The sequence below is a fragment of the Pseudophryne corroboree genome, chromosome 3 (genome assembly GCF_028390025.1).
Source record: "Pseudophryne corroboree isolate aPseCor3 chromosome 3, aPseCor3.hap2, whole genome shotgun sequence".
In the NCBI taxonomy this organism is placed as follows: Eukaryota; Metazoa; Chordata; class Amphibia; order Anura; family Myobatrachidae; genus Pseudophryne; species Pseudophryne corroboree.
This window is the reverse complement of record NC_086446.1, coordinates 484,740,221-484,765,325: the sequence shown is the minus strand read 5'-3', so window position 1 is coordinate 484,765,325 and position 25,105 is coordinate 484,740,221. Positions and strand designations below refer to the sequence as shown.

The 25,105-nt window shown below is 48.3% G+C and overlaps 1 protein-coding gene across 3 annotated transcripts in view; it reads right to left on the bottom strand.

The window, feature by feature from the left end:
- SUZ12 (SUZ12 polycomb repressive complex 2 subunit) overlaps positions 1-25,105 on the bottom strand; it is a 296,912-nt gene that overhangs the window by 3,343 nt on the left and 268,464 nt on the right. The gene's annotated exons all lie outside the window — the stretch shown is intronic.

Genomic DNA, 25,105 nt, shown 5'->3' with positions numbered 1-25,105 from the left:
CGCCCGGCTGGATGAAGGAAGGGCAAGAGGAACAGTGTTTGTGAGGGGCACAAGGGAAAGGTGAGTGGTGGGGACACAGGAGATGCAGGCAAAGGAATGAGGGAAAAGAAATGACCAGACACACAAAGAAAAATATAAAAAATGTAAAAACAAAATATTTTAATTACCTACCGGTAAATCCTTTTCTCGTAGTCCATAAGGGATACTGGAGACACTTAGTACAATGGGTATAGATGGGGTCCAAAGGAGCCGGTGCACTCTAAATTTCTTCAACAGGGTGTGCTGGCTCCTCCCCTCTATGCCCTCCCTCACAGCTCAGTCTAGGAAAACTGTGCCCGAAGGAGATGGACATACTTGAGGAGGAAACGTAATAAGACAACTAGTGGTGAGATTAACGAATCAGCACACAGCAGTACATACATACACACACACACACACACACACACACACACTAGCAACAGCTAGTGAAACCAGAAAACAGCAACAGCTGTGTAACCAACTTCACACAAGAACAACAACTTGCAGGAAGGCGAAGCACAGAGGCGGGCACCCAGTATCCCTTATGGACTACGATAAAATGATTTACCGGTAGGTAATTAAAATCCTATTTTCTCCATCATCCACAAGGGATACTGGGGACACTTAGTACAACAGGGACATTGCAAAGCTCCCAGAACGGGTGAGAACATGCTGAGACGCATGCAGCACCGTACGTCCAAACTGGACATCCTCAGTAGCCAGGGTATCAAACCTGTAAAATCTTGACAAACGTGTTTGTCCCTGACCAGGTAGCATAGTTGCAAGGCTGAGACACCACGGGCAGCCGCCCAAGAAGAACCCATAGACCTGGTAGAGGAGGCCTTGACAGACCGAGGAATAGTAAGCCTAATCCAACGGGCAATAGACTGCTTTGAAGCAGGACGACCCCTTTTAAGAACATCATACAGCACAAAAAGGTAATCTGATTTTCGGACAGCAGCAGTCCTCTTGACGTAAATCCTCAGGGCTCGCATCACATCCAAGGACTCAGGAACTGAGGAAGTGGTCGAAGCTGCCAAAACCACAATAGGCTGATTTAGGTGGAATGCAGAAACCACCAAGGGCAGGAACTGTTGTTGAGTCCTGAGATCCACTCTGTCCCCATGAAAGACCACATGACAAGGCGCCAAGTTCTGAAATGCGCCTAGCGGAAGCCAAGGCAAGGAGCATGACCGTCTTCCACATAAGGAACTTGTCCTTCACCGACATCAAAAGTTAAAACCGAGAGGACTGTAGAAAAGTCAGAATCACGTGTAGATCGTAAGGTGCCGTGGGTGGCACAAAAGGAGGCTGGATGTGAAGGACACTCTGCAGGAACGTCTGTACCTCAGGCAACGCAGCCAATTTCTTCTGAAAGAAAATTGACAAGGCCGAGATCTGAGCCTTAATAGAGCCCAACCTTAGGTCCATATCCACCCCAGCCTGTAAGAAACGCAAAAAGGGCCCCAGGTTGAAATCCGCAGGTAGATATTTTCGGCTCTCACACCAGGAGACGTATCATGGTGGTAATGCTTCAACGTGACAGCTTTCCTGGCTTGAATCACGTTTGCAATAACCTTACCCGGAATTCTCTTCTCAGCTAGAAGGTTCCGCTCAACCGCCATGCAGTTAAACAAAGCAGCCGTAAGTCCAGGTAGACGAACGGTCCTTGCAGAAGAAGATCCTCCCCGAAGTGGCAAGGGCCAGGGGTCTTCTATTGCCATGGCCAGAAGATCCGCGTACCAAACACTTCTAGAACAGTCGGGGGCAATGAGAATTGCCTGAACTCCCTCTCTTCCGATTCTTTTTAGAACCCTGCGAAGCAACGGAATCGGAGGAAACCGGCACACCAGCCGGTAAACCCATGGCATTGTCAGCGCGTCCACTGCCGCTCCCAGAGGGTCCCTTGTCCTGGAAAATAGCACTGAAGCTTGTTGCGCCAAAAGGCCATCAGATCAATCTGCGGACAGCCCCACCGTTCTGTTATCAGTAAAAATACCTGCGGGTGGAGACCCCACTCTATTGGGTTTAGGTCGGGACGACTAAGGAAGTCTACACCTCCCAGTTGTCTACTCCTGGAATGAATATGGCGATACCGCCCATGCATTCCATTCTACCCAGAGGAGAATCTTGGATAAGCCCTGATCTTCGTCCCTCCTTGCCAATTGACGTAGGCCACTGCCGTGGCATCGTCTGATTGAACTTGAATGGCTTGACCGTGGAGCAGATGAGAAGCATGCAGCAGAGCGTTGTATATTGCTCTGAGTTCCAGTATGTTTATAGGAAGGCAGGCTTCGAGGCTTGACCACCTGCCCTGAAACTGTGCCCTTGGGTGACAGCTCCCCAGCCCCAAAGGCTCGTGTCCGTGGTCAAGAGAATCCAATCCTGGATCCCGAAGGGTTGCAACCACCACAGGAGATAAATCCTGGCCTGCGGTGAGAGACTTATGACCTGGTGCACCTGCAGATGCAAACCCGACCACTTCTTCAGGAGATCCAGTTGGAATGTCATGGAATCTGCCTAAATGAATGGGCACGAAGGAGACCACCATCTTTCCCAACAGACCGGTGCAAAGATGTACAGAGACCCTGTTTGGCTGCAGAACTGCGCAAACCAACTCCTGAAGTGCCTACGCCTTGTCTGCAGGAAGGAAGACCTTATGAACCACCATGTTCAGGATCATTCCTAGGAACTGGAGACGCTGGGTTGGCTCCAAGTGGGATTTTTGAAAATTCATAATCCAACCGTGGTGTGACAACAGGGATGTCGTGCGGCAGATGCTGTCCAGCAGCAGTTCCTTAGATCTTGCTTTGATCAGCAGATCGTCCAGGTAGGGGACCAACCTGAGTTGGAACATCATTTCCGCCATCACTTTGGTGAAGACCCGTGGGGCCGTGGATAAGCCGAAGGGTAGCGCCTGGAACTGGTAGTGTTCCTCCAACAGAGCAAACCTGAGGTAGGCCTGATAAGGCGGCCATATCGGAATATGGAGGTAAGCGTACTGTATTTCTAGAAAGACCAAGAACTCTTCCTCCTCCAGACCTGAGATCACCTCTCTCAGAGACTCCATTTTGAACCGGAAAACCCGCAGACATGAGTTTAACGACTTAAGGTTCAAAATGGATCTCACTGAACCATCCAGTTTTGGTACCACAAAAAGGCTGGAATAGTATCCTTTGCCTTGTTGCTGAAGTGACACAGGAACAATGACCTTGGTCTGAGCTAACTTTTGAATGGCCTCCTGTAGCGTGAGGCGCATGGTATCTGAAGCCGGTAAACCAGACTTGAAAAGGGGGCGTGGCCTAGCTGGACATGGAGTAGGACGTGATTTCCTGGCTCCCCAGCCTAATACTCCTGCAATTCCTCCTGCTGCCCTGTATATGAGCCCAGATTGCCCTGCACGGGTAACTAAAAGGTTGCTGCCCATCCTGTGCTGGGTTTGAGGATGATCTTGTACGTCATCCCTGTGTAATATGTCCCTCAGTGTGCCGTGCTGCTCCGGCTGGGTGTGGCCTGCATGTGACTGGCGCCATCTTGGGGATCGCTGGAGCCTGTTTCAGCCCTGCCCTCCCGGTCGGCCTGACTCGCCCTGTGGATACCTGGGGGACGGACCGCCGCTCTATCCGTCCTATGATCCGGTCTCCCTCCGTGCTTGGAGTTGCCGTGGTTGGAGCGCTGGCTGTGAGGGACCGTCGGGCGCCATCTTGGATTCTGCGGAAAGCGCGGACTTGCTCCCGCCTGTGCCTCTCACGCTGCCTGAGCTGTCAAGTCTGGACCGGAGGCTGTTGAATCTCTCCTGCAGTGCCACAGAAAATAGTGTCTTGAGCCTGCTGCACTGTGTGGCCTGATTGTGGGAATAACACCATTAACAACATCCATATCATCACTATGCTGACTCCTTTGGCCATTCTGGAATAGTTTTCTACACAGACCCTGATGCAGCCTACCTGTCTCTGTTGGTTGAGGTGCATGGGAGTTGTGGGTTAGTGACCCTTCCCCCCTTTGTGCTCCTGTGTTGCATACCTGTGTGCTAAGACTCAACATAATCCATAATTTGTTTCTGGGGTGGCTGTGCACTCATTAGGTGATTTCTCTCCGTTCACTGCCCCCCACTCTCCCCGGATTTTCATTGCACATTTCTGGAGCGGCACTGTCATACCTGTGCCTTCTCTTCCTACTTGTTGGGAGATTTAGAACATAAACTTCATTTATCGGATTCTACTTGTGTAAGCCTGATGGTCCGGTGACGCAGCACCTCTGCTGCAGCCCATCTAGCACAGTTTGCCCGTGTAGAACAGACTCCTGTTTCCTCTGCATCTTCATCTCCCTCCTCTCCCCCTTCTACCAACATGGCGGAAGATGTTGAATTTACTATGTCTCAACTTCTACAAGCCATTATGGAGTCTGAGAAGCGTCTCGCTGATAAAGTGGTGGAGGTTCATGTCGATAGATATGAAAAAAGCTCAGTGACAGGGTTGGAGAGACTGAGAACCGCATTTCTACGCTGGAAGACTTCTATACGCCTATTCCTGCCCGACTTCCCTGGAATCACAAATGACTGCGTGTAAACTTAAACTGACAGATATCGAGGGACGCCTCAGGCGGAACAATGTTCGCTTTGTGGGCCTCCCCGAAAAGGCAGAGGGTTCCCAGCAGAACAATTTCTGGAAACCTGGTTCTTATCCACATTCGGCAAGGGTTCCCACATTCGGCAAGGATTAGTTTACCCCACAGTTTGCTGTTAAGCGGGCCCACAGAGTTCCCACCGCCCCCTTCCTCCGGGTGCACAGCCCAGGACTTTCATCGCTAAGATCCCTCATTACAAAGACAGATACTAGATTACATCTTGCTAGGATTAAAGGCCCGCTGGAACATGGGGTTCAGAGAGTGGCCGTGTTTCAGGTACAGAAATCCCGTTCGCAGTTTACACAGGTTAAAACAGAAGCTGCGTGATCTACAATTACAATACTCCATGCTATACCCTGCGTGGCTTCGGGTGGTGTATGGCAACCGCACATATTTCTTTGACACACCAAGGGAAGCATCTGCTTGGATTGATCTACAGCCTAATCACCGTGCTGCTCCTCCTTGAGAGAATTTTATGCGTATTCCATTGTTTATATTTTTCTTTTTCTTGCATTTATTGTTTGACATCTCCGTGATGGATACCTACAGTAATGCTTCTTGTCAGTGCCATTAAATGCTTGTTACTGGCATGTTCCTGATGCTAGGCTGGGGACTTCATGTCCTATGGGTTATGGGGTTTCGTTGCCCCGCAGTTAGTTAATTTTCTCTTAAATAGTCTGACTCTCTTCTAGAGTCTTCGCAACGTTTGGGGTTAGGTGTACCTATGTTATGGTTGGTATGCGGGGTGAGGGTGGTTGGGTTTTGTTATTTTTTCTTACCTTTGTTTTTTTTTTGTATGTGCTTTTCTTGTACGGTTTTGTATTAAAGGTGCTGTTTTATGTATGTCCTCTTTCAGCGCGGGGGCGGCTGGTTCCGTGGCAATGCTGGCTTAGTATTTCTGTGCTCCAGTTCTATGCGTCACCATGGTAAAACGTTCTCTCCTGGAACGTTCGAGGCCTTAATGGTAGGGTCAAGCGTTCCCTAGTTTGAAAATACATAAGGACCCAAAATCCGGGTTTGTTTTTCCTTGGTGCGCATCTTTTTGGCGGCTGAGTTCTTTCACTCCACCTTCCATTCTAATTCTAGGAGAGTATCGCTGCTGATTTATAAAAATTTGCATTTTGTATGTACTAAGGTCCAAATTGACCTAGCCGGCACAATACACAGTTCCCCATTTGTGCTACTTGCTATATATGAATTTCCTCTGTCCCAGCTATATGCATTGGTGACTTTAATGCTGTTATGGATGAGTCTACTGATAGGTGGAGGCCTGATACCCAGAGTACAACTATTGGACCTACTGCCTTTGCATGCCTGATCTCCGAGTTTAAACTTGTGGATGTCTGGGGCTTGCGAAATCAGTGTCCGCCTTTTCTCCTGTTTTCCAAGTTTGCATGGCGTATTTTCCTGTATAGATATGGCACTGCTTACTCGCTCATTTCTTCCCTGTGTATTCACAGTGAGATATTTGCCCAGTGGGATATCTAATCACTCCCCTATATTGCTATCTCTGGGCTTTGATATACCTAGAGGGGCATCCTTTTGGAAGTTTAACCCTTTTTGGTTGATGCAGATGGGTGTAACCTCTGAATTAATTGTGCTCTGGGAGGAGTTCTTTACTAATAACACTAACTGCAATAACGCCCCATTGGTGTGGGATGCCTATAAGGCTTTCCTGTATGGTTCACTAATTTCCAGAGTCGCCCAATTGAAGATATTTAATAGGAAATCTGAGGAGGAGTTGGAGAGGAGGAGTGGTGTACTTGAACACACTTATTTGCGTAGCGGCCTCCCAGCAGATCAGGTGGAATGGCTGATTGTTCATAAACAATGGACGGATCTACTTCTTGATAAATCAAATAGATGTTTATTGTTTCGCGCCCATGATTTCTATATTCAGGGAGATCAGTCGGGAAAATTCTTGACCTACATGGCTAGACAGGAGCGGACCGCCACCACTGTGCATAGTATAAGGAATACGTCTGGCGCTATTTGTACGGATACCCCTTCTAGCTTTTAGTTTTTATGCACTCTTTCTCGAGGTTTATAGGTCCAGGGTGTGGTATACACACTCTGCATTATTTAGTTATTTGAACACTATAGAGTCCCGATTCACAGCAATTTTTGGAAGTGCCCATCACATTGGAGGAGGTCGAAAATGCCATTAGGTCCTTTCCCAGCAATAAGGCCCCCAGGGGTAGATGGTCTCCCTATTGAACTGTATAAAACACGTGGATTTTTATATCTTTGTTGCAGGGTGGTACTCTCCCCCTATCCATGGCCAAGGCGTTGGTGGTGTTGATACTGAAGCCTGGTAAAGATCCCCTTTCCTTAGACTCGAACCGTCCTATCTCCTTGCTGTCAACGGACATTAAAATTCTTGCCAAACTTTTAGCGCTCTGGTTAAATAATGTGGTGCTGGAGTTGGTCCATTTTGATCAAACTGGCTTTATGCCGGGTAGATCTACTACTGTTAATCTCAGACGATTATTTACTTATATGCAGTTGGCGGATGATGAGTTGGACAGTGCAATAGTTGTTTTCCTGGATGATTCTGTGGAGGTTCTTGTACGATTTGGGATAGGCCCAAATTTTGTTTCCTGGACCAAGCTTTTGTATTCCTGTCCAGCTGCGAAGGTTATTGTCAACAGCTTCACCACCGAGTCCTTTCTGTTGGGGATGGGAACTCAACAGGGGTGCCCTCTGTCCCCATTACTTTTTGCTCTCGCAATAGAGCCCTTGGCTTGCGCTGTTAGGGCCGCCGCGACTATAAAAGGGCTTCATATTGTGGGACGGGAAGAGAAAATTAGTTTATACACGGACGACATTGTTTTTGAAGGATATATCCCATTCATTGCCTGCCCTTCTCAAATTGGTACGGGAGTTTGGCTCTTTTTCGGGCATTTGTATTAATTGGGAAAAATCAGCTGTGTTTCCGTTACTCCCCTCTACATTAACAACCCTCTCCTACAACCTTCCCCTTAAATGGTGTGCCCAGTTTAAATATCTCGGTATTCAAAATTCTCATTCTCCTAAGGATATTATCGCATTGAATTTGACCCCCAAGATTGATAATTTACATATAAAAGACACAAACTTGGCAGAAACTTCCTCTGTTGGCAGAAACTTCCCCTGTTGCGGGTCGTGTGAACCTTGTCAAAATTATCGTCCAACCCAAATTTCTATATATACTACAGAATGCACCAGTTTATATCCCTGCCTCTCAATTTTTGTTGATATGCCGATATATTGCCTCCTTTATTTGGGTAGCTAAACGGGCACGTATTGCATATAAAACACTTTGCAGACCCAGGGCAGAGGGTGGCCTGGCATTACAGGATATATGTCTGTTATTTAGCTGCCCAGTTGGTACAACTCAGTGAGTGGGTTACCCCGGGGGATTACGGGAACCTCCCAGTGGCTCTTTTGGCTAAAGCCGGCCTCATATTTCCTCTGTTGCGGTTTCTACTAGCACATACTTCACTGACCTCTCTTCCCTCACTGTTACAAAAGGCTCGTAGAGTATGGCTGGCAACTGTGAAATTGCTGGGAGATTCCACGATAGACCCCTGTTCCCCATTGTAGAACAACTTGTTTTTTCGTGAACTTTCTGACTTAGAGGGCAGCACTGGCTGGACCTCTTTTGGGGTGTCTGCCACTGGACAACTTTATCAAGATGGGTTCTACATACATTTGGTTACTTATCTTCTACATCTGCCATCCCTAGACATTTTTTTCGGTATTTACAACTCCGTCATGCACTAATCAGCGCAGTGACGGGGCTCTGCTCCACAACTCTCTGAATCACCTGTTCATACAATGATCCGTACGTTACCTTCTCGTGGAAGGGTCTCTGTTCTCTACCTCCTCCCTTCTCTCCTCCTCTGGGTGGGATGTGCTAAGCGCCCTCCATGCTAAATGGGTACAAGATCTGGGAACAATTGATGATGAAGACTGGGACAATATCCTGGCCTCACCGCGTGGGACCACGGCGAGTGCTAGATTCCAGCAGATACAGCTGTATATCCTACACAGAGTCTATTGGACCCCTTGTAGATTATCTAAATTTGGATGCTCAGCTTCTGATTGTCCAAAATGTTCTGCTCCAGCTGCTGGGTACTGGCATTTGCTCTGGCAGTGCCCACGGGTGCATGCCTTCTGGGAAGATGTAACGACATCTGTGTGTCATACTGGTATACAGATTCTGTTGATGACGCCACGTGTTTGTATATTTGGTCCTGATATACAGGAATCCCTCCCGTCTCATCATCGTCTATATGTCAATAACACTTTAACACTGGCCCGAGTGTGCATAGCCCGCACCTGGATGGCTCATGCCCCTCTGTCATCTGCTGAGTGGGTTGCTCTGGTGAATACTACTCTTTCCCATGAGCGATTTATGTACACTAAACGTAAATGCCCAATGAAATTTGATAAGGTGTGGGGCTACTGAAAGAACTCCCGGTACTTTATTGACCCTACGTCTTAAATATGTGTGTGTGTTGTATTTAACGCTGGGCTGCTTCTGGCGCGGGCGAGCCTACCTCCCACGCATATATGCACGTAACTCGATTTTTAATATTCTGATAACCGGGATTGGCTTGTTTTTTTAATTTACTAATGCGACTATAAGTTTTGTATAACCGCTGGGTGTCAGACTACAACCTTTACTACTCTGTCCACGGATTGTTGTACTACTTCACGGTTTATGCGCTTGATATATAATTATGCCTTTTTACTATACAGTCTGGTTAAATATTGAACGCAGTACAGGAAGAGCACGATTTTTTTTTTTGCAATTGTTTATTTGAATGTTTTGATGTTAATGGAAAACAATAAAAAATACCAGATTTTAAAAAAAAACAAAAAAAAAAAAAACACTTGAAAAACCTGTGAGGCGGAGAACTTTCGAACTCCAGTTTGTAGCCCTGGGAGATCAGGTATTTTGACCAGGCATCCTGGCAGGAGCTGTTCCAAATGGAGCTAAAGAATCTCAGATGAGCTACCACCCTGGGATCCCCATGGAGCGGAGGTCCTGAGACCCAGTGGTGACAGGTTTACACGACTTACCCCTGGAGCCTTGTGCCGCATTTGAGGCACCTCTTGCCTTACCCTTAAAGTGCGCTGTTCGAAAGGACTGCAGTGAAGGCCCAGTGTAAGAACGTCTGGTAGAGGTACGGGCATTTATAATGCTAATTCCTTTGATGGTATCACAGAGGAAGCTAGCAGATTCTTGGATGTGCTGAATCAGCGTCACCATATCAGCCAGGAACTTATTCCCAGTGAGGGCCTCCTGAAGATTACCAGTATAAGAATGTATGGCGTGAGTCACCCAACAACCTGCAATAGCAGGTCTTTTGGAGGCCCCTGCTGCTACATAAATAGATTTTAAGGTTGTCTCTATTTTCCTTTCTGCAGGTTCCTTTAAGGCTGTAGCCCCTGGAACAGGCAGTAGTCTTTATTCACAGGCGCGATACTGATGCAAAAAACAGCAAGGGGAGTTTCCCAGACCTTTCGCCCCTCATGAGCAAAAGGAAAGGCAGCCACCCATTTTTTTTTGACACTTGCCATTTCTTGTCAGGAGTAGCCCATGGCTCCCTGAAGAGATCATCCAGTTTCTTTGAGTCAGGTAATGTGACCTGCACCTTTTTCTGTGCAGAGAAAAGGGATTGCTGCACATCTGTCTCATAACAAAGGAATATTTAGGATATCCCTTATTTAAATAAGTGAGTCTACACCCTGTGCAGCAGAGGAATCCTCTAACTCAGTATTATATTTATTTATTTATTAACAGTTTCTTATATAGTGCAGCATATTCCATTGTGCTTTACAACAGTAATAGAACAAAACTGGGTAAAAACAGACAGAGGTAGGAAGCTCCTCTCCCTCTTCCACCTCTGGCACCTCCTCCTCAGATTCCGAGAGGATATCAGGAATCCCCCTTTTTGGGGGTAATGGATTTGGAAGAGGAGAAACACGTCTGCTGTCTGCCCTAACTTTTGTCAGAACAGACAAAGACTGTTGTAACTGCTGCTTTTCTGGTCTGGAAGTAGTCAATTCATTGGACATGTCAGCCATCATAGTTTTAATAGAACGGAGTCAAGCTGGCTCCTGCAAATCACCCCCAGAAGCCCCACTACCTTGTGAAGGCTGACTGCATTGTTCACACATGAGAGAATCTGCCTGGGAGGGGGAAAACCTGGTGTGACAAATATAGCACACAACTTTTTCACCATGCTGACAGAGGACATTTACATTCACACACACATACACAGACACACAGGTACAAGCAAGCCTGCCTAGCCCAGTATGTGTGGAGAGACGAGGAACCAGCACACAGCCTGAAACAAACAATTGTACAGTTAGGAAAGAGGCAATTTGGTGTAAAGTGCGTGAGGAGCCTAATACAAGGGTCCCACAGTGGGCTCGCCAACTTAACTACACCCCTGTATAACCCACTCTTCCATGCAGATCTTCTCTAGATCTGTCCTGTTTTGGGGCGGTCGCCGGGCAACACTCCCTTCACAAATTTTCGATTGGGTTGAGGTCTGGAGACTGGCTAGGCCACTCCAGGACCTTGAAATGCTTCTTAAGGAGCCACTCTTTAGTTGCCCGGGCAGTGTATTTGGGTCCATTGTCATGCTGGAAGACCCAGCCACGTTCCATCTTCAATGCTCTTACTGAGGGAAGGAGGTTTTTGCCCAAAATCTCACGATACATGGCCCCATTCATTCTCTCCTTAATACAGATCAGTCGTCCTGTCCCCTTTGCAGAAAAGCAGCCCCAAAACATGATGTTTCCACCCCCATGCTTCACAGTGGGTATGGTGCTCTTGGGATGCCATTCATCATTCTTCTCCCTCCAAACACGGCGAGTGGTGTTTATACCAAAAAGTTAGATTGTGCTCTCATCTGACCGAATTACATTCTCCCAATCCTCCTCTGCATCATCCAGATGGTCACTGGCAAACTTTAGACGGGTCTGGACATGTGCTGGCTTAAGCAGGGGGACCTTTCGGGCGCTGCAAGATTTCAATCCATGACGGCGTAGTGTTACTAATTGTAACATTTGTGACTGTGGTCCCAGCTCTCAAGGTCATTTACCAGGTCCCTCCGTCTAGTTCTGGGCTGATTCCTCACCGTTCTCAAGACCATTGATACCCCTCGAGGGGAGATCTTGCATGGAGCCCCAGGTTAAGGGAGATTGTCAGTGATCTTGTATTTCTTCCATTTTTTAATAATTGCGCCAACAGTTGATCTCTTCTCACCAAGCTGCTTACCTATTGTCGAGAAGCTCATCCCAGCCTTGTGCAGCTCTACAATTTTGTCCCTGGTGTCCTTAGACAGCTCTCTGGTCTTGGCCATGGTGGAGAGGTAACAGTCTGACTGTTTGAGGGTGTGGACAGGTATCTTTTATACAGATAACCAGTTCAAACAGGTGCCATTAATACAGGACAGTTATATAATACTGTGAGAGCCAGAAATCTTGCTGCTTGGTAGGTGTCCAAATATTTATTTTCCACAAGAACATACAAGAAAACGAGTTTTATGGTAAGAACTTACCTTTGTTATAACTCTTTCTGCGAGGTACACTGGGCTCCACAAGGAATGGACAATGGGGTGTAGAGTAGGATCTTGATCAGAGGCACCAACAGGCTCAAAGCTTGGACTGTTCCCAGAATGCATAGCGCCGCCTCCTATATCACCCCGCCTCCCTGCACAGGATCTCAGTTTTTAGTTAACTAGTCCAATGCAGTAGCAGGAAGAGAGACGACAACGGTTAGTAGCCACAACACCGCATTCTCACGACAGGAGACGTGTCAGCGGCTAATGCCATACCAACCCAAAGTAGCTAAGTGCGTCAGGGTGGGCGCCTTGTGGAGCCCAGTGTACCTCGCAGAAAGAGTTTTAACAAAGGTAAGTTCTTACCATAAAACTCGTTTTCTGCTGCGGGGTACACTGGGCTCCACAAGGAATGGACAATGGGGATGTCCTAAAGCAGTTAATTATGGGAGGGGACACACTGTAGCGGGCACAAGAACCCGGCGTCCAAAGGAAGCATCCTGGGAAGCGGCAGTATCGAAGGCATAGAACCTTATGAACGTGTTCACAGAGGACCACGTAGCCGCCTTGCACAATTGTTCAAGGGTCGCACCACGTTGGGCCGCCCAAGAAGGTCCAACAGACAGAGTAGAATGGGCCTTAATGTGATCAGGAACAGAGACCAGCCTTTACATAAGCATGTGCAATCACCATTCTAATCCATCTGGACAGAGTTTGCTTGTGAGCAGGCCAGCCCCGTTTGAGAAACCCAAACCCAACAAAAAGAGAATCAGATTTCCTAATAGGAGCAGTTCTCTTCACATAGATACGGAGAGCCCGTACCACATCTAAAGACCGCTCTTTTGGAGACAGATCAGGAGAAACGAGTGCCGGAACTACAATCTCCTGATTAAGGTGGAACGAAGAAACCACCTTAGATAGAAAGCCGGGACGAGTCCTAAGAACCGCCCGTCACGGAGAAATATCAGATATGGGGAACTAAAGGACAAGGCACCCAAATCAGACACTCTCCTAGCTGAAGCAATAGCCAGCAGAAACACCACCTTAAGGGAAAGCCACTTAAGGTCAGCTGAACCAAGAGGTTCAAACGGAGACTTTTGTAACGCCTCCAAAACCACAGACAAGTCCCAAGGAGCCACAGGCGGGACATAGGGAGGTTGGATACGCAACACGCCCTGAGTAAAGGTATACACATCCGGTAAGGTCGCAATTTTTCTCTGAAACCACACCGACAAGGCAGATATTTGAACCTTGAGGGAAGCCAGATGCAGGCCTAAGTCCAGGCCCTACTGAAGAAAAGCCAACAACTTGGCTATACTAAACTTGGAAGCGTCATAATCGTTAGATGCGCACCAAACCAAGTAAGAATGCCAGACCCTATAGTAAATCCGTGCTGAAGCCGGTTTCCGGGCCCGCAGCATAGTTTGAATGACCGCCTCAGAAAATCCTTTAGCCCTTAAGACGGAAGCTTCAAGAGCCACGCCGTCAAAGACAGCCGGGCTAGGTCCTGGTAGACACAGGGGCCCTGAACGAGGAGGTCTGGGCGTTGTGGAAGTAGAATTGGACGCTCTGACGATAGGCTTTGCAGGTCTGAGAACCAGTGCCGTCTGGGCCACACTGGAGCTATGCGAAGCAGAATTCCTTTTTCTTGCTTGAACTTCCGAATTACCCTGGGCAGGAGTGACACCGGAGGGAACACGTACGGCAGGCGAAATCTCCACGGTACCGCCAGCGCATCCACGAATGCTGCTTGAGGATCCCTTGTCCTTGCTCCGAAGACCGGAACCTTGTGATTGTGTCGAGACGCCATCAGATCTACGTCTGGAAGGCCCCACCTTTCCACTAGGAGTTGAAACACTTCTGGATGGAGGCCCCACTCGCCGGCATGCACGTCCTGACGACTGAGAAAGTCCGCATTCCCAATTCAGGACTCCCGGAATGAATATTGCCGATATGGCCGGTAGATGGCGTTCTGCCCACTGTAGAATCCGTGAGACTACCTTCATTGCTAGGCAGCTTCGAGTGCCTCCTTGATGATTTATGTAAGCCACTGTGGTGGCGTTGTCCGACTGTACTTGAACAGGACGGTTCTGAATTAAATGCTGGGCTAGGTTCAAGGCATTGAAGACCGCCTGCAACTCCAGAATATTGATCGAGAGGAGGGACTCCTCCTTGGTCCACCGCCCTTGAAGGGAGAGTTGCTCCAGCACCGCGCCCCAACCTCGTAGACTGGCATCTGTCGTCAACAGGACCCAGTCGGATATCCAGAACGGACGGCCCCTGCACAGTTGTTGGTCCCGGAGCCACCAGTGCGGCGACAGACGGACCTTCGGAGTCAATAAGATCATTTGAGACCTGATCCGGTGAGGCAGGCCGTCCCATTTGGCTAGAATCAGCCTCTGGAGATAAAATTGACACCATGAGGCCCAGCACCTGCATCGTCGAATGTATCGACACTTGCGGACGAGATAGGAAGCAACGAATCCTGTCCTGAAGTTTCAGGACTTTCTCCTGAGACAGGAACAACCGCTGGTTGTGAGTGTCCAATAGTGCTCCCAGATGCACCATGCTCTGAGCAGGGATCAGGGATGACTTCTTCCAGTTGATGAGCCACCAGTGGGCTTGCAGAAACCGGACCGTCACATCTAGATGATGCAGGAGAAGTTCTGGGGAATTTGCCAGGATTAACAAGTCGTCCAAATACGGCAGTATCCTGACCCCTTGACGGCGGAGTACCACCGTCATCACCGCCATGACTTTTGTAAAGACTTGCGGAGCCGTGGTTAAACCAAAAGGTAACGCCCGAAACTGGTAATGGCAGTTACCAATCACAAATCTCAGTTATTGCTGATGAGACACTGCTATAGGAATATGCAGGTAAGCATCCTGTATATCCAGGGAGACCATGAAGTCCCCAGGTTCCAAGGCCAGAACTATAGAGCAAAGGGTTTCCATCCGGAACTTGGAAACCTTCATAAACCTGTTCAATGCCTTGAGGTTGAGCATCGGCCGGGAGGACCCATTCGGTTTCGGGACTAGAAACAGCGGAGAATAGTACCCCCGGCCCCTCTGCGCAAGAGGCACCTGTACTACGACTCCTGTATCCAGGAGGGTCTGTACCACCGAATGTAGAGTGTTTGCCTTTGTCTTGTCCAACGGGACATCTGTCTGGCAAAATCGATGAGGGGGTCGGTTAACCTATGGCGAGGCTATGGCGTAACCTCGAGTGACGACTTCCCGTACCCAGGCATCTGAAGTGGTCTTCACCATTCCTGGGTATACCCTAGAAGCCTGCCCCCCACCCTGGGATCCCCCAGAGGGAGGCCCGCCCCGTCATGCGGCAGGCTTATCTGTCTTGGAAGCTGGCTTACGGGCCGCCCAGGCTCTTTTGGGCTTCGGCTCACCAGGTTTGGAAGTGCGGGCCTGCTTGTTGTACGCCTGACCTTTTGCTTTACCTGAAGGATGAAAGGGGCGAAAGGAAGTAACTTTAACCTTCGACACAGAAGGAGCAGTACTTGGCAGACAGGCAGTTTTGGCAGTAGCCAGGTCAGCCACAATCTTATTTAAATCCTAACCAAACAGAATATCTCCCTTAAAAGGGAGTACCTCCAGGGTTTTTCTAGAGTCCAGATGCACAGACCAGGATCTCAGCCACAATATCTGGCGAGCCAGGACTGACGTAGTAGAGGCCTTGGCTGCCAGGATACCGGCATCAGAAGCCGCCTCTTTAATATAACGAGAAGCTGTGACAATATAAGACAAGCATTGTCTAGCATGGTCAGAGGAGATTTCAGCATCTAACTCCAAGGCCCATGCTTCAATGGCCTCTGCAGCCCAAGTAGCTGCAATAGTGGGCCTTTGTGCAGCACCCGTGAGGGTGTAAATCGCTTTCAGACAACCCTCCACACATTTATCCGTAGGCTCTTTTACAGACGTGACGGTGGTGACCGGTAGGGCTGAGGAAACCACCATCCTAGCCACATGCGAGTCCACTGGAGGAGGCGTTTCCCAATTCTTAGACAGCTCCGGCGCGAGGGGATAGCGAGCCAGCATCTTCTTTTGAGGCACAAACTTCGTACCCGGGTTTTCCCAGGGTTCCTGACGTATATCCACTAGGTGGTCAGAGTGAGGTAAAACTTGTTTAATCACCTTCTGACGCTTGAACCTATCTGGTTTCTTAGGAGGAACGGATTGCTCGGGATCATCCGTAATCTGTAAAAATAAGAATTTACTTACCGATAATTCTATTTCTCGGAGTCCGTAGTGGATGCTGGGGTTCCTGAAAGGACCATGGGGAATAGCGGCTCCGCAGGAGACAGGGCACAAAAAGTAAAGCTTTAGGATCAGGTGGTGTGCACTGGCTCCTCCCCCTATGACCCTCCTCCAAGCCAGTTAGGTACTGTGCCCGGACGAGCGTACACAATAAGGGAGGAATTTTGAATCCCGGGTAAGACTCATACCAGCCACACCAATCACACCGTACAACTTGTGATCTAAACCCAGTTAACAGTATGATAACAGCGGAGCCTCTGAAAAGATGGCTCACAACAATAATAACCCGATTTTTGTAACTATGTACAAGTATTGCAGATAATCCGCACTTGGGATGGGCGCCCAGCATCCACTACGGACTCCGAGAAATAGAATTATCGGTAAGTAAATTCTTATTTTCTCTATCGTCCTAGTGGATGCTGGGGTTCCTGAAAGGACCATGGGGATTATACCAAAGCTCCCAAACGGGCGGGAGAGTGCGGATGACTCTGCAGCACCGAATGAGAGAACTCCAGGTCCTCTTTTGCCAGGATATCAAATTTGTAGAATTTTACAAACGTGTTCTCCCCTGACCACGTAGCTGCTCGGCAGAGTTGTAATGCCGAGACCTCTCGGGCAGCCGCCCAAGATGAGCCCACCTTCCTTGTGGAATGGGCCTTAACCGATTTAGACTGTGGCAGGCCTGCCTCAGAATGTGCAAGTTGAATTGTGTTACAAATCCAACGAGCAATCGACTGCTTAGAAGCAGGCGCACCCAACTTGTTGGGTGCATACAGTATAAACAGCGAGTCAGATTTTCTGACTCCAGCTGTCCTGGAATATATTTTCAGGGCCCTGACAACTTCTAGCAACTTGGAGTCCTCCAAGTCCCTAGTAGGTGCAAGGCACCACAATAAGCTGGTTCAGGTGAAACACTGACACCACCTTAGGGAGAGAACTGGGGACGAGTCCGCAGCTCTGCCCTGTCCGAATGGACAAACAGATATGGGCTTTTTTGAGAAAAAACCACCAATTTGACACTCGCCTGGTCCAGGCCAGGGCCAAGAGCATGATCACTTTTTATGTGAGATGCTGCAAATCCACATATTTGACTGGTTTTAAACCAATGTGATTTGAGAAATCCCAGAACTACGTTGAGATCCCACAGTGCCACTGGAGGCACAAAAAAGGGGTTTGTATATGCAATACTCCCTTGACAAACTTCTGGACTTCAGGAACTGAAGCCAATTCTTTCTGGAAGAAAATTTACAGGGCCGAATTTGAACCTAAATGGACCCCAATTTGAGGCCCATAGACACTCCTGTTTGCAGGAAATGCAGGAAACGACCGAGTTGAAATTTCTTTGTGGGGCCTTCCTGGCCTCACACCACGCAACAAATTTTCGCCACACGTGGTGATAATGTTGTGCGGTCACCTCCTTTCTGGCTTTGACCAGGGTAGGAATGACCTCTTCCGGAATGCCTTTTTTCCCTTAGGATCCGGCTTTCCATCGCCATGCCGACAAACGCAGCTGCGGTAAGTCTTGGAACAGACATGGTACTTGCTGAAGCAAGTCCCTTCTTAGCGGCAGAGGCCATAAGACCTCTGTAAGCATCTCTTGAAGTTCCGGGTACCAAGTCCTTCTTGGCCAATCCGGAGCCATGAGTATAGTTCTTACTCCTCTACGTCTTATAATTCTCAGCACCTTAGGTATGAGAAGCAGAGGAGGGAACACATACACCGACTGGTACACCCACGGTGTTACCAGAACGTCCACATCTATTGCCTGAGGGTCCCTTGACCTGGCGCAATACCTGTCCCGTTTTTTGTTCAGACGGGACGCCATCATGTCCACCTTTGGTATTTCCCAACGGTTTACAATCATGTGGAAAAAACTTCTCAATGAAGTTTCCACTCTCCCGGGTGGAGGTCGTGCTGAGGAAGTCTGCTTCCCAGTTTCCATTCCCGGGATGAAAAACTGCTGACAGTGTTATCACATGATTTTCCGCCCAGCGAAAAGTCCTTGCAGTTTCTGCCATTGCCCTCCTGCTTCTTGTGTCGCCCTGTCTGTTTACGTGGGCGACTGCCGTGATGTTTTTCCCACTGGATCAATACCGGCTGACCTTGAAGCAGAGGTCTTGCTAAGCTTAGAGCATTATAAATTTACCCTTAGCTCCAGTATATTTATGTGGAGAAAAGTCTCCATACTTGATCACACTCCCTGGAAATTTTTCCCTTGTGTGACTGCTCCCCAGCCTCTCAGGCTGGGCTCCGTGGTTACCAGCATCCAATCCTGAATGCCGAATCTGCGGCCCTCTAGAAGATGAGCACTCTATAACCACCACAGGAGAGACACCCTTGTCCTTGGATATTGGGTTATCCGCTGATGCATCTGAAGATGCGATCCGGACCATTTGTCCAGCAGATCCCACTGAAAAGTTCTTACGTGAAATCTGCCGAATGGAATTGCTTCGTAGGAAGCCACCATTTTTACCAGGACCCTTGTGCAATGATGCACTGTTTTTAGGAGGTTCCTGACTTGCTCGGATAACTCCCTGGCTTTCTCTTCCGGGAGAAACACCTTTTTCTGGACTGTGTCCAGAATCATCCCTAGGCACAGCAGACGTGTCGTCGGGATCAGCTGCGATTTTGGAATATTTAGAATCCACCCGTGCTGATTGTAGCAGTATCCGAGATAGTGCTACTCCGACCTCCAACTGTTCCCTGGACTATGCCCCTATCAGGAGATCGTCCAAGTAAGGGATAATTAAGACGCCTTTTCTTCGAAGAAGAATCATCAATTCGGCCATTACCTTGGTAAAGACCCCGGGGTGCCGTGGACAATCCAAACGGCAGCGTCTGAAACCGATAGTGACAGTTCTGCACCACGAACCTGAGGTACCCTTAGTGAGAAGGGCAAATTTGGGACATAGAGGTAAGCATCCCTGATGTCCCGGGACACTATATAGTCCCCTTCTTCCTGGTTCGTTATCACTGCTCTGAGTGACTTCATCTTAATTTGAACCTTTGTAAGTGTTCAAAAAAATTTTTTTTTAGAATAAGTCTCACCTAGCCTTCTGGCTTCAGTACCACAATATAGTGTGGAATAATACCCCTTTTCTGTAGTAGGAGGGGTAATTTAATTGTCACCTGCTGGGAACACAGCTTGTGAATTTTTTCCCATACTACCTCCTTGTCGGAGGGAGACTTGGTAAAGCAGACTTCAGGAGCCTGCGAAGGGGAAACGTCTCGACATTCCCATCTGTACCCCCGGGATACTACTTGTAGGATCCAGGGGTCCTGTACGGTCTCAGCGCCATGCTGAGAACTTGTCAGACGCGGTGGAACGCTTCTGTTCCTGGGAATAGGCTGCCTGTTGCAGTCTTCTTCCTTTTCCTCTATCCCTGGGCAGATATGATCTTATAGGGACGAGAGGACTGAGGCTGAAAAGACGGTGTCTTTTTCTGCAGAGATGTGACTTAGGGTAAAAAACGGTGGATTTTCCAGCAGTTGCCGTGACCACCAGGTCCGATGGACCGACCCCAAACAAGTCCTCTTCCTTTATACGGCCATACTGTGCCGTTTGGAATCTGCATCACCTGACCACTGTCGTGTCCATAACATCTTCTGGCAGTTATGGACATCGCGTTTATTCATGATGCCAGAGTGCAAATATCCCTCTGTGCATCTCGCATATATAGAAATGCTCTATAGTCAATAAAATACTGTCCCTGTCAAGGGTATCAATATTTTTAGTCAGGGAATCCGACCAAGCCACCCTAGCTCTGCACATCCAGGCTGAGGCGATCGCTGGCCGCAGTATAACACCAGTATGTGTGTATATACTTTTTATTATATTTTCCAGCCTTGTCAGCTGGTCCTTGAGGACGGCCCTATCTATAGACGGTACCGCCACTTGTTTTGATAAGCGTGTGAGCGCCTTATCCACCTTAAGGGGTGTTTCCCAACGCGCCCTAACTTCTGGCGGGAAAGGGTATACCGCCCATAATTTTCTATCGGGGGGAACCCACGCATCATCACACTTTATTTAATTTATCTGATTCAGGAAAAACTATGGTAGTTTTTTCACATCCCACATAATACCCTCTTTTGTGGTACTTGTAGTATCAGAAATACGTAACACCTCCTTCATTGCCTTTAACGTGTGGCCCTAATAAGGAATACGTTTGTTTATTCACCGTCGACACTGGATTCAGTGTCCCTGTCTGTGTCTGTGTCGACCGACTAAAGTAAACGGGCGTTTTAAAACCCTTGACGGTGTTTTTGAGACGTCTGGACCGTACTAATTGTTTGTCGGCCGTCTCATGTCGTCAACCGACCTTGCAGCGTGTTGACATTATCACGTAATTTCCTAAATAAGCCATCCATTCCGGTGTCGACTCCCTAGAGAGTGACATCACCATTACAGGCAATTGCTCCGCCTCCTCACCAACATCGTCCTCCTACCTGTCGACACACACGTACCGACACACAGCACACACACAGGGAATGCTCTGATAGAGGACAGGACCCACTAGCCCTTTGGAGAGACAGAGGGAGAGTTTGCCAGCACACACACCAAAAACGCTATAAGTATATAGGGACAACCTTATATAAGTGTTTTCCCTTATAGCATCTTAATATATATATAAGCATATCGCCAAATTAGTGCCCCCCCTCTCTGTTTTAACCCTGTTTCTGTAGTGCAGTGCAGGGGAGAGCCTGGGAGCCTTCCCTCCAGCCTTTCTGTGAGGGAAAATGGCGCTGTGTGCTGAGGAGATAGGCCCCGCCCCTTTTTCGGCGGCCTCGTCTCCCGCTCTTAACGGATTCTGGCAGGGGTTAAATATCTCCATATAGCCTCCGGAGGCTATATGTGAGGTATTTTTAGCCAAAATAGGTATTCATTTGCCTCCCAGGGCGCCCCCCTCCCAGCGCCCTGCACCCTCAGTGACTGCCGTGTGAAGTGTGCTGAGAGGAAAATGGCGCACAGCTGCAGTGCTGTGCGCTACCTTTAGAAGACTGAGGAGTCTTCTGCCGCCGATTCTGGACCTCTTCTTACTTCAGCATCTGCAAGGGGGCCGGCGGCAAGGCTCCGGTGACCATCCAGGCTGTACCTGTGATCGTCCCTCTGGAGCTGATGTCCAGTAGCCAAGAAGCCAATCCATCCTGCACGCAGGTGAGTTCACTTCTTCTCCCCCAAGTCCCTCGTTGCAGTGATCCTGTTGCCAGCAGGACTCACTGTAAAATAAAAAACCTAAGCTAAACTTTCCTAAGCAGCTCTTTAGGAGAGCCACCTAGATTGCACCCTTCTCGGCCGGGCACAAAATCTAACTGGCTTGGAGGAGGGTCATAGGGGGAGGAGCCAGTGCACACCACCTGATCCTAAAGCTTTACTTTTTGTGCCCTGTCTCCTGCGGAGCCGCTATTCCCCATGGTCCTTTCAGGAACCCCAGCATCCACTAGGACGATAGAGAAATTAACATAATGGCCTACAAAAGATCAGGAACATCCACATGTGAACCACCCTCCCCATCAGCCGTATCTGAGTCAGAACCTGTGGGCTCATCCGACGAGGTGTCAGTGACAGCAGTGGATTGTGAGGAGACAAACGCTCGCTTAGAGGACCCCTTGGACGTAGGCGAGCGACGGTCAGACTTTTTAGTAGTCAGGGACTGGTTCAACTTCTTTATTTGAGCAGATAAATAGTCCGCCCACGGCGGGTTAGCTGCAGGGACCACAAACGGTTGCACCGGCATTGGGGGTTCCATAGGGGGTGTTAGTTCATGAACTAGCGTATGCAGAAGCGTGGAAAAAGCGGCCCACGGCGGGTCATTATTTGCCCCCGTTGCCACCGTCCCACTGGGGGGCAAAGAGACCCCAGAACCAGAGCCCAAAGCTGCTATATTCTGCTCATAGGTATGAGGCAGTGTGTTCAGCCCCAGAACCGTTACCTTCAGAAGCAGACATGATATAACTTGCAGTATCAGGTAACACAGTACAATTTGTCAGCAGCACAATACCTCTAGCCCAAACCCTTGCGCAGTGTAGTCAGCACCAGCAGAGATAAAGGAGAGATATGGTGACTAAATCACAGAGAAAAATACGTAATACAGTATATCTTTGTGAAAATCCTATATTAGATAAAACCTGACGCACCAAGCCCCCTCAGGTTATAGAATAGCAGGTTGAGTGAAAGACACGAAATGGACACCACTCAGCTATCAAATGCACACACAAATAGTCACAGTCTGTACAATGCAGAAGTTATTACTAACAATAATACTGCACTGGACTAGCTTACACAGCTATATAACAATAGATATAACAGTACACAGTAAGAAACTGGATGTATATCACAGGGTAATTGTACTAGAAACTCTGACTAAGTGCACTCTTTCTTAACTAACACAGACTAAAAAAAGGCAGGTAGAATACTTAAGTGTCTTGTAAAGTCACAGCACTGACAACCAGGCGGCTTTACATAGGAGGATTTGCCCAAGCATTCCCAGGAACAGTGAGCTGAGGGATAATGGCGCCGCAGACACTGCCAGGGAGTGAGGGAGAGACAGATATGCAGCTCCAGGGCGGGAACATTTGCAGAAAATGGCGCCCTGGGGCTGGGAGAAGGGCTTTAGGTCCAAGCTCTACCCCCCTGCTGGCAAAACCACCGGGTACTGCGGGCTCTAATAAAACTGTTTATAGAGAAAACCTGACCTGTCCCATGCCCTGGTGATCTAGTGCAGAGGTTCTCAAACTCGGTCCTCAGGACCCCACACAGTGCATGTTTTGCAGGTAACCCAGCAGGTGCACAGGTGTATTAATTACTCACTGACACATTGTAAAAGGTCCACAGATGGAGCTAATTATTTCACTTGTGATTCTGTGAGGAGACCTGCAAAACATGCACTGTGTGGGGTCCTGAGGACCGAGTTTGAGAACCTATGATCTAGTGGGATCGCCTGTACTGCCACAGTCAGGCCGCGGTCAGTGGGAGGCGGCCCGCCTCCCACTGACCGCGCCGGATCGTGATAAAGAACGGGTCCCGCAAGCGGGACCCACTTTTTACCTCCCGAAGCGCGGCCACGCGATCCCTGAGAGCCCCCGTCGTGTGTGCCTGACAAGAAGAAAACCGGAGCCTCCTGCTGTAGTTACCCGGCAACCAGGGCTCGGGAGTGTACAGCGCCGCTGGGGAGAGCCGGAGCTGCAGCCGTGAATGTCCACTGACATGTAACACTGCTGCTGCCCTTGAAGTCTTCACTTTTTTCCTCAGAAAAAAAGCTCTTCTTAGGGCTGCCTGGAGCAGCCCCTCTGTTAAGTTCCTGCTACTGCAGCACCAACTACAAAACTGAGATCCTGTGCAAAGATATAGGAGGCGGCGCTATGCATTCTGGGAACAGTCAAAGCTTTGAGCCTGTTGGTGCCTCGGATCAAGATCCTACTCTACACCCCATTGTCCATTCCTTGTGGAGCCCAGTGTACCCCGCAGCAGAAAATTGTTTAAAAATCATAAAATGTGATTTCCTGTTTATTTTTTTCAGTTGAAGTGCACCTATGATGGAAATTACAGACCTCTCTCATCTTTCTAAGTGGGTCAACTTCCACAATCTGTGTTTGCCCCACCGTAGGTAGATATATATATATATATATATATATATTATACATACATCCAAACCTGGCACTCACCATGGGACAGCCAGCCCCTAGTGATAACTAACTAGCTTGGGTGCCTTCCCTTCACTTTTAAAGTCGTGCAGATCCGCCTCTGTTTTTTTGTTATATATATATATATATATATATATATATACATACAGTGACACACTGGACTGCAGGATCTGCTTCAAGCAGGTTAGTCGCACCTCAGCCCAATCACCCTGTCTCATTGAGAGAGAGATATATATATATATATATATATATATAGATATATATATATATATATATATATATATATATATATATATATATATATATATATATATATAGATATATATATATATATACCAACAACGGCTCTCTGGGGTGGATTGCGACTCCTCTCCCCTCTGCTTGAAGAACCAGACGGCACTCCTCGGATTTATTCAGCCATGCAAGGCGTATATTTAAATCAAAGTAAAACAACAGTGACCGACATAGTGAAACACCAACGTTTCAACGCCTCACAGGCGTTTTTTTCAAGGTGCTATGCTGTGAAAAAATAAGAATTTACTTACCGATAATTCTATTTCTCGTAGTCCGTAGTGGATGCTGGGAACTCCGTAAGGACCATGGGGAATAGCGGCTCCGCAGGAGTCTGGGCACAAAAGTAAAGCTTTAGGACTACCTGGTGTGCACTGGCTCCTCCCCCTATGACCCTCCTCCAAGCCTCAGTTAGGATACTGTGCCCGGACGAGCGTACACAATAAGGAAGGATTTTGAATCCCGGGTAAGACTCATACCAGCCACACCAATCACACCGTACAACTTGTGATCTGAACCCAGTTAACAGCATGATAACAGAGGAGCCTCTGGAAAGTTGGCTCACAACAACAATAACCCGATTTAGTTATCAATAACTATGTACAAGTATTGCAGACAATCCGCACTTGGGATGGGCGCCCAGCATCCACTACGGACTACGAGAAATAGAATTATCGGTAAGTAAATTCTTATTT